This window comes from Pseudophryne corroboree, chromosome 11 (assembly GCF_028390025.1).
Source record: "Pseudophryne corroboree isolate aPseCor3 chromosome 11, aPseCor3.hap2, whole genome shotgun sequence".
NCBI lineage: Eukaryota > Metazoa > Chordata > Amphibia > Anura > Myobatrachidae > Pseudophryne > Pseudophryne corroboree.
The window spans coordinates 132,821,155-132,830,816 of NC_086454.1; the positions used below are offsets into that span (position 1 = coordinate 132,821,155).

The 9,662-nt window shown below is 44.9% G+C and overlaps 1 pseudogene; it reads left to right on the forward strand.

The window, feature by feature from the left end:
- Positions 1-3,668: 3,668 nt before the first annotated feature.
- LOC134971179 (5S ribosomal RNA) lies at positions 3,669-3,788 on the forward strand (annotated as a pseudogene).
- Positions 3,789-9,662: the final 5,874 nt, after the last annotated feature.

The window sequence follows — 9,662 nt, forward strand, 5'->3', positions numbered from 1 at the left end:
TCTTGTGAGTGGCAACTCACAGGTCCATTCTATTGTTGACTAATATGATGTTTTAGTTATACAAAATAATTGTGTCAAACTTGTGTCTGTGTCACTGATCTCTATAGACACTCAGTAATTAGACACATTTATGGTCAGTTATCTAGGCATACAAAGTGAAGACATGTGGGTTTATCCCTCTCAGTATGTATGTCTGTATGTTAAGTATGCTATAAAGTATTTATGACACCCGTCAGCATATGACCACCTCCCGATTTCGGGTGGTGTGTGTGACTTATTAGATAAGAACCATGTATCGTACTGGTATGATACCCTTGTCACCTGGTTGTCTGGTATAGATCTAGCTGGGGTGATGACTTGTCCGCCTCCGTTCTCGCCGCTCAGCCGAGCGGGTTACAGCAAGCAGCCCGTTCACCCGATCACGTGTGCGCACCACGTGATCGGCGCGTCTCCTGACGTACGTTTCGCGTAAGCTTGTTCACAGGGTGATTTTCTCGTAGCTATGGCTACCTTGATATAGGGAGCTACGTAAACTAATTGGCTGTACTGAGTGATTGACTCTTGTTGATAGCCAATGAAGGACCTGAGTAAAAACAGTCATTGATCTGATTGGTCCACTCTTAGTCCCTCTCGTATTATTCAGGCATTGCCACAGTTTTTATCAATGAATCAATTATGAGTAGGCTTCGTTTCTTTCTCTTTATATAGTAATTAAGTTATAAGTTAACTAAAGTGTATAGGGAAAGCATTGACAAGAGTAAGATCGGGAAAAAATTTTTATTATATATTGAAAATTAAAATTAATATTAAGCACTAAGGGGATTATAATAAATAACAATTAGAGTGCTTAATTACTGAATTAAGATGAATTGAGAAATATGTTGTGTTTATAGGAAAATATACATTCAGTCATTATTTACACCATGATAGTTCTTTGCACAGTGCAGAGCATGGTCCATGTAGCCCATATTGCTTGATATATAGGCATTAGAGAGATTATTTGTTAGATTGATAATAACACTGTTACATAATCAAACCATTTCTAAGAAAGCTGGGTGCATGTATTAATGTGTGTATAAAACCGTGTGTAAAAAATATGTATATACGTGTACATTTGTGTATCCCGTGCCTAATTATAAACCAAAAACATATGTGTATGTGAGATACAGTGATACATGAATGTTTGTGTAGGAGGATTATTTGTTATAGTAAGATAAGGGAAAGATATCAGAAAAAGGAGAAAATAGAGAAAATAGGGGCTGTTTCTCTAATAATATCATGTGTTAACCTTGTGTTGTATTTTATTTGGGTCATAAATACACCCTTACGATTGTTTGAAAAGTGATGTTTAACTAATTTTTTTTTTTTTTTTGTTAACAGAATAGGAAAAATTTGTTGTGATCGTAGTGAATTATAAATTGCGTTGTTGTCATATACTTTGTATATGACTGTTTAAGTGCTATATTCTATAATGTGTGTGTGTGGGTAATTTGAGATTGCAGTTAATCCTTGTAATATTCATGAAATATACATTTGTTTATTGTTCCTTAATTGTGAAAATTAATGGTGTGCAGGTAAGTTGGTGAAGAAAGAGGAAAAGGGGGGGAAAAAAAAAAAAAAAATTAGTTAAACATCACTTTTCAAACAATCGTAAGGGTGTATTTATGACCCAAATAAAATACAACACAAGGTTAACACATGATATTATTAGAGAAACAGCCCCTATTTTCTCTATTTTCTCCTTTTTCTGATATCTTTCCCTTATCTTACTATAACAAATAATCCTCCTACACAAACATTCATGTATCACTGTATCTCACATACACATATGTTTTTGGTTTATAATTAGGCACGGGATACACAAATGTACACGTATATACATATTTTTTACACACGGTTTTATACACACATTAATACATGCACCCAGCTTTCTTAGAAATGGTTTGATTATGTAACAGTGTTATTATCAATCTAACAAATAATCTCCCTAATGCCTATATATCAAGCAATATGGGCTACATGGACCATGCACTGCACTGTGCAAAGAACTATCATCATGGTGTAAATAATGATTGAATGTATATTTTCCTATAAACACAACATATTTCTCAATTCATCTTAATTCAGTAATTAAGCACTCTAATTGCTATTTATTATAATCCCCTTAGTGCTTAATATTAATTTTAATTTTCAATATATAATAAAAAAAATTTCCCTATCTTACTCTTGTCAATGCTTTCCCTATACACTTTAGTTAACTTATAACTTAATTACTATATAAAGAGAAAGAAACGAAGCCTACTCATAATTGATTCATTGATAAAAACTGTGGCAATGCCTGAATAATACGAGAGGGACTAAGAGTGGACCAATCAGATCAATGACTGTTTTTACTCAGGTCCTTCATTGGCTATCAACAAGAGTCAATCACTCAGTACAGCCAATTAGTTTACGTAGCTCCCTATATCAAGGTAGCCATAGCTACGAGAAAATCACCCTGTGAACAAGCTTACGCGAAACGTACGTCAGGAGACGCGCCGATCACGTGGTGCGCACACGTGATCGGGTGAACGGGCTGCTTGCTGTAACCCGCTCGGCTGAGCGGCGAGAACGGAGGCGGACAAGTCATCACCCCAGCTAGATCTATACCAGACAACCAGGTGACAAGGGTATCATACCAGTACGATACATGGTTCTTATCTAATAAGTCACACACACCACCCGAAATCGGGAGGTGGTCATATGCTGACGGGTGTCATAAATACTTTATAGCATACTTAACATACAGACATACATACTGAGAGGGATAAACCCACATGTCTTCACTTTGTATGCCTAGATAACTGACCATAAATGTGTCTAATTACTGAGTGTCTATAGAGATCAGTGACACAGACACAAGTTTGACACAATTATTTTGTATAACTAAAACATCATATTAGTCAACAATAGAATGGACCTGTGAGTTGCCACTCACAAGAACGGCCACTCTAATTGCCGTGATTTGTAATAGATGTATTTGATCATGAATGGCCAGTTTGAATGTCGTTACTGATAAACAAAGTATTTGACCACATTATCAGATGGAGGTATTTAGACTGTCTGCAAAAGTGTATCTTTCTGTGTGATACAATCAGAAACAGATGCAGGTGTTATTTGACTCTGTGCAGCACTTGGTGACAGAAAATTGGCTGCTCTTAACGTTTAATGAGAGTTATATGTCATAGTATATTGATACATTATAGACTCACGGCCTTAACTAAAACTGTCAATCCTTAGCACATTTTCTCAAAGAGTGTGTCGTCTGTTGTGGACCTACCAAAGTATAGGTTCTGCAAGGCATTGCAACAGAATCTTACAAGTAGGCACAGCACCCAGACTGCTCTGATCTTCTTTCTTCAGACCTTATGCTTGTGTCTCACTCTCTCATTCTCCACCCTATGCCTAATGGTATGATGGATGAAAAGCAGAGGTGAGAAACGGTGACAGCAAATTGGTCTTATCTGTTATAACACTACCTGCCCCAAACACACAGAAAGTACCACCAAAAATTTTTTTGGCTTGCTCCGAATACTGAATTATTGAGTCCTCCTTCATATATGAGGAACATCATTTACCAATATCCTATTAAGACAAGCCCAATAGGTGGAGGGATGTCATAAGGACTATCTTGCGGCCATACTCCTTTGGATAAGCCCAAATCCTTCCGAACTTGGAAGCCAAGCATTGGAAGGCCGGACCAGTACCAGGATAGGAGACTACCTGGGAACATCTTGGTGCTGCAAGATAATCTGTCCATATAGACACATACCAACCCTCGAGGGCACTTAATTGTGATCACCCACAAAGAATGGGGAAAAGCTTTTTTGGAATCGGAATGAACCAATGATTTAATTCCCTGCGTCTACCACTTTTTCCCATGTGATACATGCAGACTGAATGAGGGTTCATATATAAAGTTTTCCCAGTCATTAATGGTAGAAGGGAGGACCCTTCCTCAGCACATAATTAATATACAGCAAACATCAGTTCACTACTATTAATTACTTATCCAGTATTTAACAATAGGATAAGTTTATATTCCATATAAATTCGCATAGCTATTATTCATTCTCAGAAGGAACATCGCTAACTCTAAAAAACACGGAATTTAATTTGATTTATTCAAATCTTTTCAGTGTACTGAGGTACAATATATCTATCTTCCTGAGTAAGAGTGCTTCCCAAACAGAGTCATCTGTTTCTTCTCTTGGTATTAATGAAGAGGAAGGGGAAAGAAGCCCACACTGGCTCCAGGTTCCCAAGAGCAAAAGTCTAACCCTAATTCTGCCAAATCCCCAGCATGACGCTGGAACTCCCTTACGGAAGGCCGCTCGGGTGGGGGCACGTCTCAAACTCTTCAGCTAGGATTGGATTCTGTCTGGCCTGGACCCCTGGGTGCTGCAAATAGTATCCCAGGAATACAAACTAGAGTTTCAAGACGTTCCCCCATGCCGATTTTTCAAATCGACCTTGCCAGCTTCTCCGCCAGAGAGAGAAGCAGTAACAGCGGCAATCCAAAAATTATGTCAAGACCAGGTCATAGTCCTGGTACCGTTGTCACAACAAGGGCGGGGTTTTTATTCAAGCTTTTTTGTTGTTCCGAAGCTGGACGGCTCGGTCAGACCGATCCTAAATCTAAAAAATCTGAATTTCTTCCTGAAAAGGTTCAAGTTCAAATTGGAATCACTTCGGGCGGTGATTGCCAGTCTGGAGGACGGGGGACTACTTGGTGTCGGTGGACATAAAGGATGCTTACCTGCATGTTCCCATTTATCCTCCTCACCAGGCTTATCTGAGATTCGTGATTTAGGATTGCCATTACCAATTCCAGACATTATCTTTCGGTCTCTCCACGGCGCCGAGGGTATTCACCAAGGTGATGGCGGAGATGATGGTCCTCCTTCGTCAGAAAGGGGTCAATATAATCCCTTGTCTGGACGACCTCCTGATAAAGGCGAGATCCAGGGAGCAGTTATTACAAAACATATCCCTCTCCCTGTCAGTACTCCAACAACACGGGTGGATCATAAATTACCCAAAGTCACAGTTGGAACCGACGACAAGGTTGTCTTTCCTCGGGATGATTCTGGACAGAGAAGTTCAGAGGGTATTTCTTCAGCTGGAAAAGGCTCTGGAAATCCAGAAAATGGTAAAACTTATTTCTCTAACGTCCTTGAGGATGCTGGGACTCCGTAAGGACCATGGGGAATAGACGGGCTCTGCAGGAGATAGGGCACTTTAAGAAAGCTTTGGATTCTGGGTGTGCACTGGCTCCTCCCTCTATGCCCCTCCTCCAGACCTCAGTTTTACATTGTGCCCAGAGCAAGATGGGTGCACTGCAGAGAGCTCTCCAGAGTTCTCTGCATGAAAGCATTTTTGTTTGGATTTTTCTTTCTACTTTTTACTACTTTTTCACAGGGAGCACTGCTGGCAACAGGCTCCCTGCATCGAGGGACTGAGGAGAGAGGAGCAGACCTTCTTGTCAAAGATAGGCTCTGCTTCCTTGGCTACTGGACACCATTAGCTCCAGAGGGGGTGAACGCAGGTTCTTACTGGGCGTCCATCCCCGGAGCCGCGCCGCCGTTCTCCTCACAGAGCCAGAAGTACAGAAGTCAGAAGACGTCTCAGGCGGCAGAAGCCATCAGCTTCACTGAGGTAACACACAGCACTGCAGCTGTGCGTCATTGCTCCCATACACCTCACACACTCCGGTCACTGTAAGGGCGCAGGGGGGGGGGGGGGGGGGGGCGCCCTGGCCAGCAATATAAAGCTCTGCATGGCAAAAAGATTATATACATGTACAGGTGGGCTCTGTACATGTATATAAAAGAGCCCCCGCCATATTTTACTAAGTTTGAGCGGGACAGAAGCCCGCTGCCGAGGGGGCGGGGCTTCTCCCTCAGCACTCACCAGCGCCATTTTCTCTCCACAGCACTGCGGAGAGGAAGCTCCCCGGACTCTCCCGTGCTTACACACGGTGAAAGGGTGCTTAAAAGAGAGGGGGGGGGCACATAATTGGCGGTTTACATATTACACAGCGCTGCTGGGGAAAAACATTTTGTATTGCGCTGGGGTGTGTGCTGGCATACTCTCTCTCTGTCTCTCCAAAGGGCCTTGACAGAGATACTGTCTTCAGAAAAGGGGTTCCCTGTGTGTGTGAAGTGTGTCGGTACGCGTGTCGACATGTTTGACCCAGGAAGGCTCGCTTACTGTGGAGGGGGAGTATTTGAATGTCAGGTCGCCGTTGGCAACGCCGACACCGGAATGGGTGGAAATGCTGAATGTCTTGAATGCAAATGTCAATCTATTGCATAAAAGGTTAGACAAGGCAGAAGCTAGGGATCAGTCAGGGACCCAGTCCATGCCTGTCCCTGTGGCGCCAGGCCCGTCGGGGTCTCAGGAGCGCACCATATCCCAGATCGATGACAGATACAGACACAGATTCTGACTCTTGTGTCGACTATGAAGATGCAAAATTACAGCCGAAGGTGGCAAAAGGTATTCGGTACATGATTATGGCCATTAAAGAGGTTTTGCATATTACTGAGGAACCCCCTGTCCCTGACACGAGGGTACACATGTATAAAGAGAAAAAGCCTGAAGTCACTTTTCCATCATCATTTGAATTAAGTGAATTGTGCGAAAAGGCTTGGGAGTCTCCGGATAGGAGACATGTTCCCAAAAGGATTCTTATGGCGTATCCTTTTCCACAAACTGATAGGATACGCTGGGAATCTTCACCAAAAGTGGACAAGGCGCTGACACGCTTGTCCAAAAAGGTGGCACTGCCTTCTCAGGATACGGCTTCCCTCAAGGAACCGGCTGATCGCAGGCAGGAAATTACCTTGAAGCACATTTACACTCACTCCGGTACTATCGCTAAACCGGCTATGGCGTCGGGCTGGGTTTGTAGTGCGGTTGTGGCATGGGCAGATTCCTTATCTGCGGAGATTGACACCTTAGATAGGGATGCCATTCAAATGACCATAGAGCATATCAGAGATGCTGCCTTGTATATGAGAGATGCTCAGAGAGACATTTGTTTATTAAGCTCCAGAATAAATGCTATGTCTATTTCTGGTAGGCGACTCCTGTGGACCCGGCAGTGGACGGGAGATGCCGATTCTAAGCGGCACATGGAGTCCTTGCCGTACAAGGGGGAGGAGTTGTTTGGAGACGGCCTCTCGGACCTTGTCTCTACGGCTATGGGCTGGTAAGTCGAATTTCTTCCCTTATGTCCCCCCGCAGCATACTAAGAAGGCACCTCATTATCAAATGCAGTCCTTTCGTTCCAATAAAAACAAGAAGGTGCGGGGTTCGTCCTTTGTTACCAGAGGAAAAGGCAGGGGAAAGAAGCTGCACACAGCTAGTTCCCAAGAGCAGAAGTCCTCCCCTGCGTCTGCAAAGTCCACCGCATGACGCTGGGGCTTCCCGGGGGGAGGCAGATCTGGTGGGGGCTCGTCTTCGGTTTTTCAGCCACATCTGGGTTCAATCGCAGGTGGATCCCTGGGCAGTAGAGATTGTTGCTCAGGGATACAGGCTAGAATTCGAAGACTTGCCTCCTCGCCGGTTTTTCAAATCGGCTCTGCCGACTTCCCCGTCAGAGAGGGAGTCAGTGTTGACAGCAATCCAAAAATTGTATGTTCAATAGGTGATTGTAACAGTTCCTCATCTCCAGCAGGGAGAGGGATATTATTCAACCCTGTCTGTGGTCCCGAAACCGGACGGTTCGGTCAGGCCCATTTTAAACCTGAAATATCTGAACTTGTACTTGAAAAGGTTCAAGTTCAAAATGGAATCACTCCGGGCGGTCATCGCCAGCTTGGAGGGGGGGGATTGGATGGTGTCCCTGGACATAAAGGTTGCATACCTTCATGTTCCAATATTCCCCCCCCCCCCATCAGGCGTTCCTGAGATTTGCAGTGCAGGACTGTCACTACCAATTTCAGACGTTGCGGTTTGGGCTTTCCACGGCCCCGAGGGTTTTCACCAAGGTAATGGCGGAAATAATGGTGCTCCTGCGCAGGCAGGGGGTCACAATTATCCCATACTTGGACGATCTCCTAATAAAGGCGAGATCTCGGGAGAAGTTGCTGGACAGCGTGTCTCTGTCCATGAAGACGTTGCAGCTACATGGCTGAATTCTCAATATACCGAAATCCCAGCTAGTTCCTACAACGCGTCTGACCTTTCTGGGCCTGATCCTAGACACAGACCAGAAAAATATTTTTCTTCCGATCGAAAAGGTTCAGGAACTCATGACCATGGTCAGGAACCTGTGAAGAACAAGTGATCTGGATTTGGGCAGATCATAGGAGGGTTAGGATTGGGCTGCTAACTTCTTTCGCGCCAGAATTCACACACACCTTATTTTTATGGTCAGGAACCTATTGAAACCAAAGAAGGTTTCAGTGCATCAGTGCACGCGGGTCCTGGGGAAGATGGTGGCTTCATACGAGGCCATCCCTTTCGGCAGATTCCATGTGAGGACTTTTCAATGGGACCTCTTGGACAAGTGGTCCGGGTCCCATTTACAAATGCATCACAGGATCACCCTGTCTTCCAGGACCAGGGTATCTCTCCTGTGGTGGCTGAACAGTGCTCACCTTCTAGAGGGTCGCAGGTTCGGCATTCAGGACTGGGTCCTGGTGACCACGGACGCAAGCCTCCGAGGCTGGGGAGCAGTGGCACTGGGAAGAAATTTCCAAGGTCTCTGGTCAAGCCTGGAGACTTGTCTCCACATCAACGTCCTGGAGTTGAGGGCCATATACAACGTCCTGCGTCATGCGGAGAACTTACTTCGGAGAAGACCGGTTCTGATTCAGTCAGACAATGTCACGGCAGTGGCTCATATAAACCGCCAAGGCGGAACAAGGAGCAGAGTGGCCATGGCAGAAGCGACCAGGATTCTACGCTGGGCGGAAGGCCATGTAAGCGCGCTGTCAGCGGTGTTCATCCCGGGGGTGGACAACTGGGAGGCGGACTTCCTCAGCAGGCATGACTGCATCCGGGGGAGTGGGGACTTCATCAAGAAGTCTTTGCACAGATCGCGGATCGGTGGGGCCTGCCTCAAATAGACATGATGGCGTCCCGTCTCAACAAAAAGCTAAAGCGGTATTGCGCCAGGTCAAGGGACCCTCAGGCGGTAGCGGTAGACGCTCTGGTGACACCTTGGGTGTTCAGATCGGTCTATGTGTTTCCTCCTCTTCCTCTCATACCCAAGGTGTTGAGAATTGTAAGAATAAGCAGGGTCAGAACAATCCTCATTGTTCCAGATTTGCAGTTCCGGATACCAAGTCCTCCGTGGCCAGAGTTGCTCACAGAAGATCCGTGGCCTCTTCCTCTAAGGCAGGACCTGCTGCTGCAGCAGGGGCCCTGTCTGTTCCAAGACTTACCGCGACTGCGTTTGACGGCATGGCGGTTGAACGCAGGATCCTAGCGGAAAAAGGAATTCTGGAGGAAGTCATTCCTACCCTGATCAAGGCTAGGAAAGACGTGATGTTGAAACATTATCACCGTATATGGCGGAAATATGTTTCTTGGTGTGAGGCCAGAGCTGGTCCTACGGAGGAGTTCCATTTGGGCAGTCTACTTCACTTCCTTCAAACAGGAGTGACCTT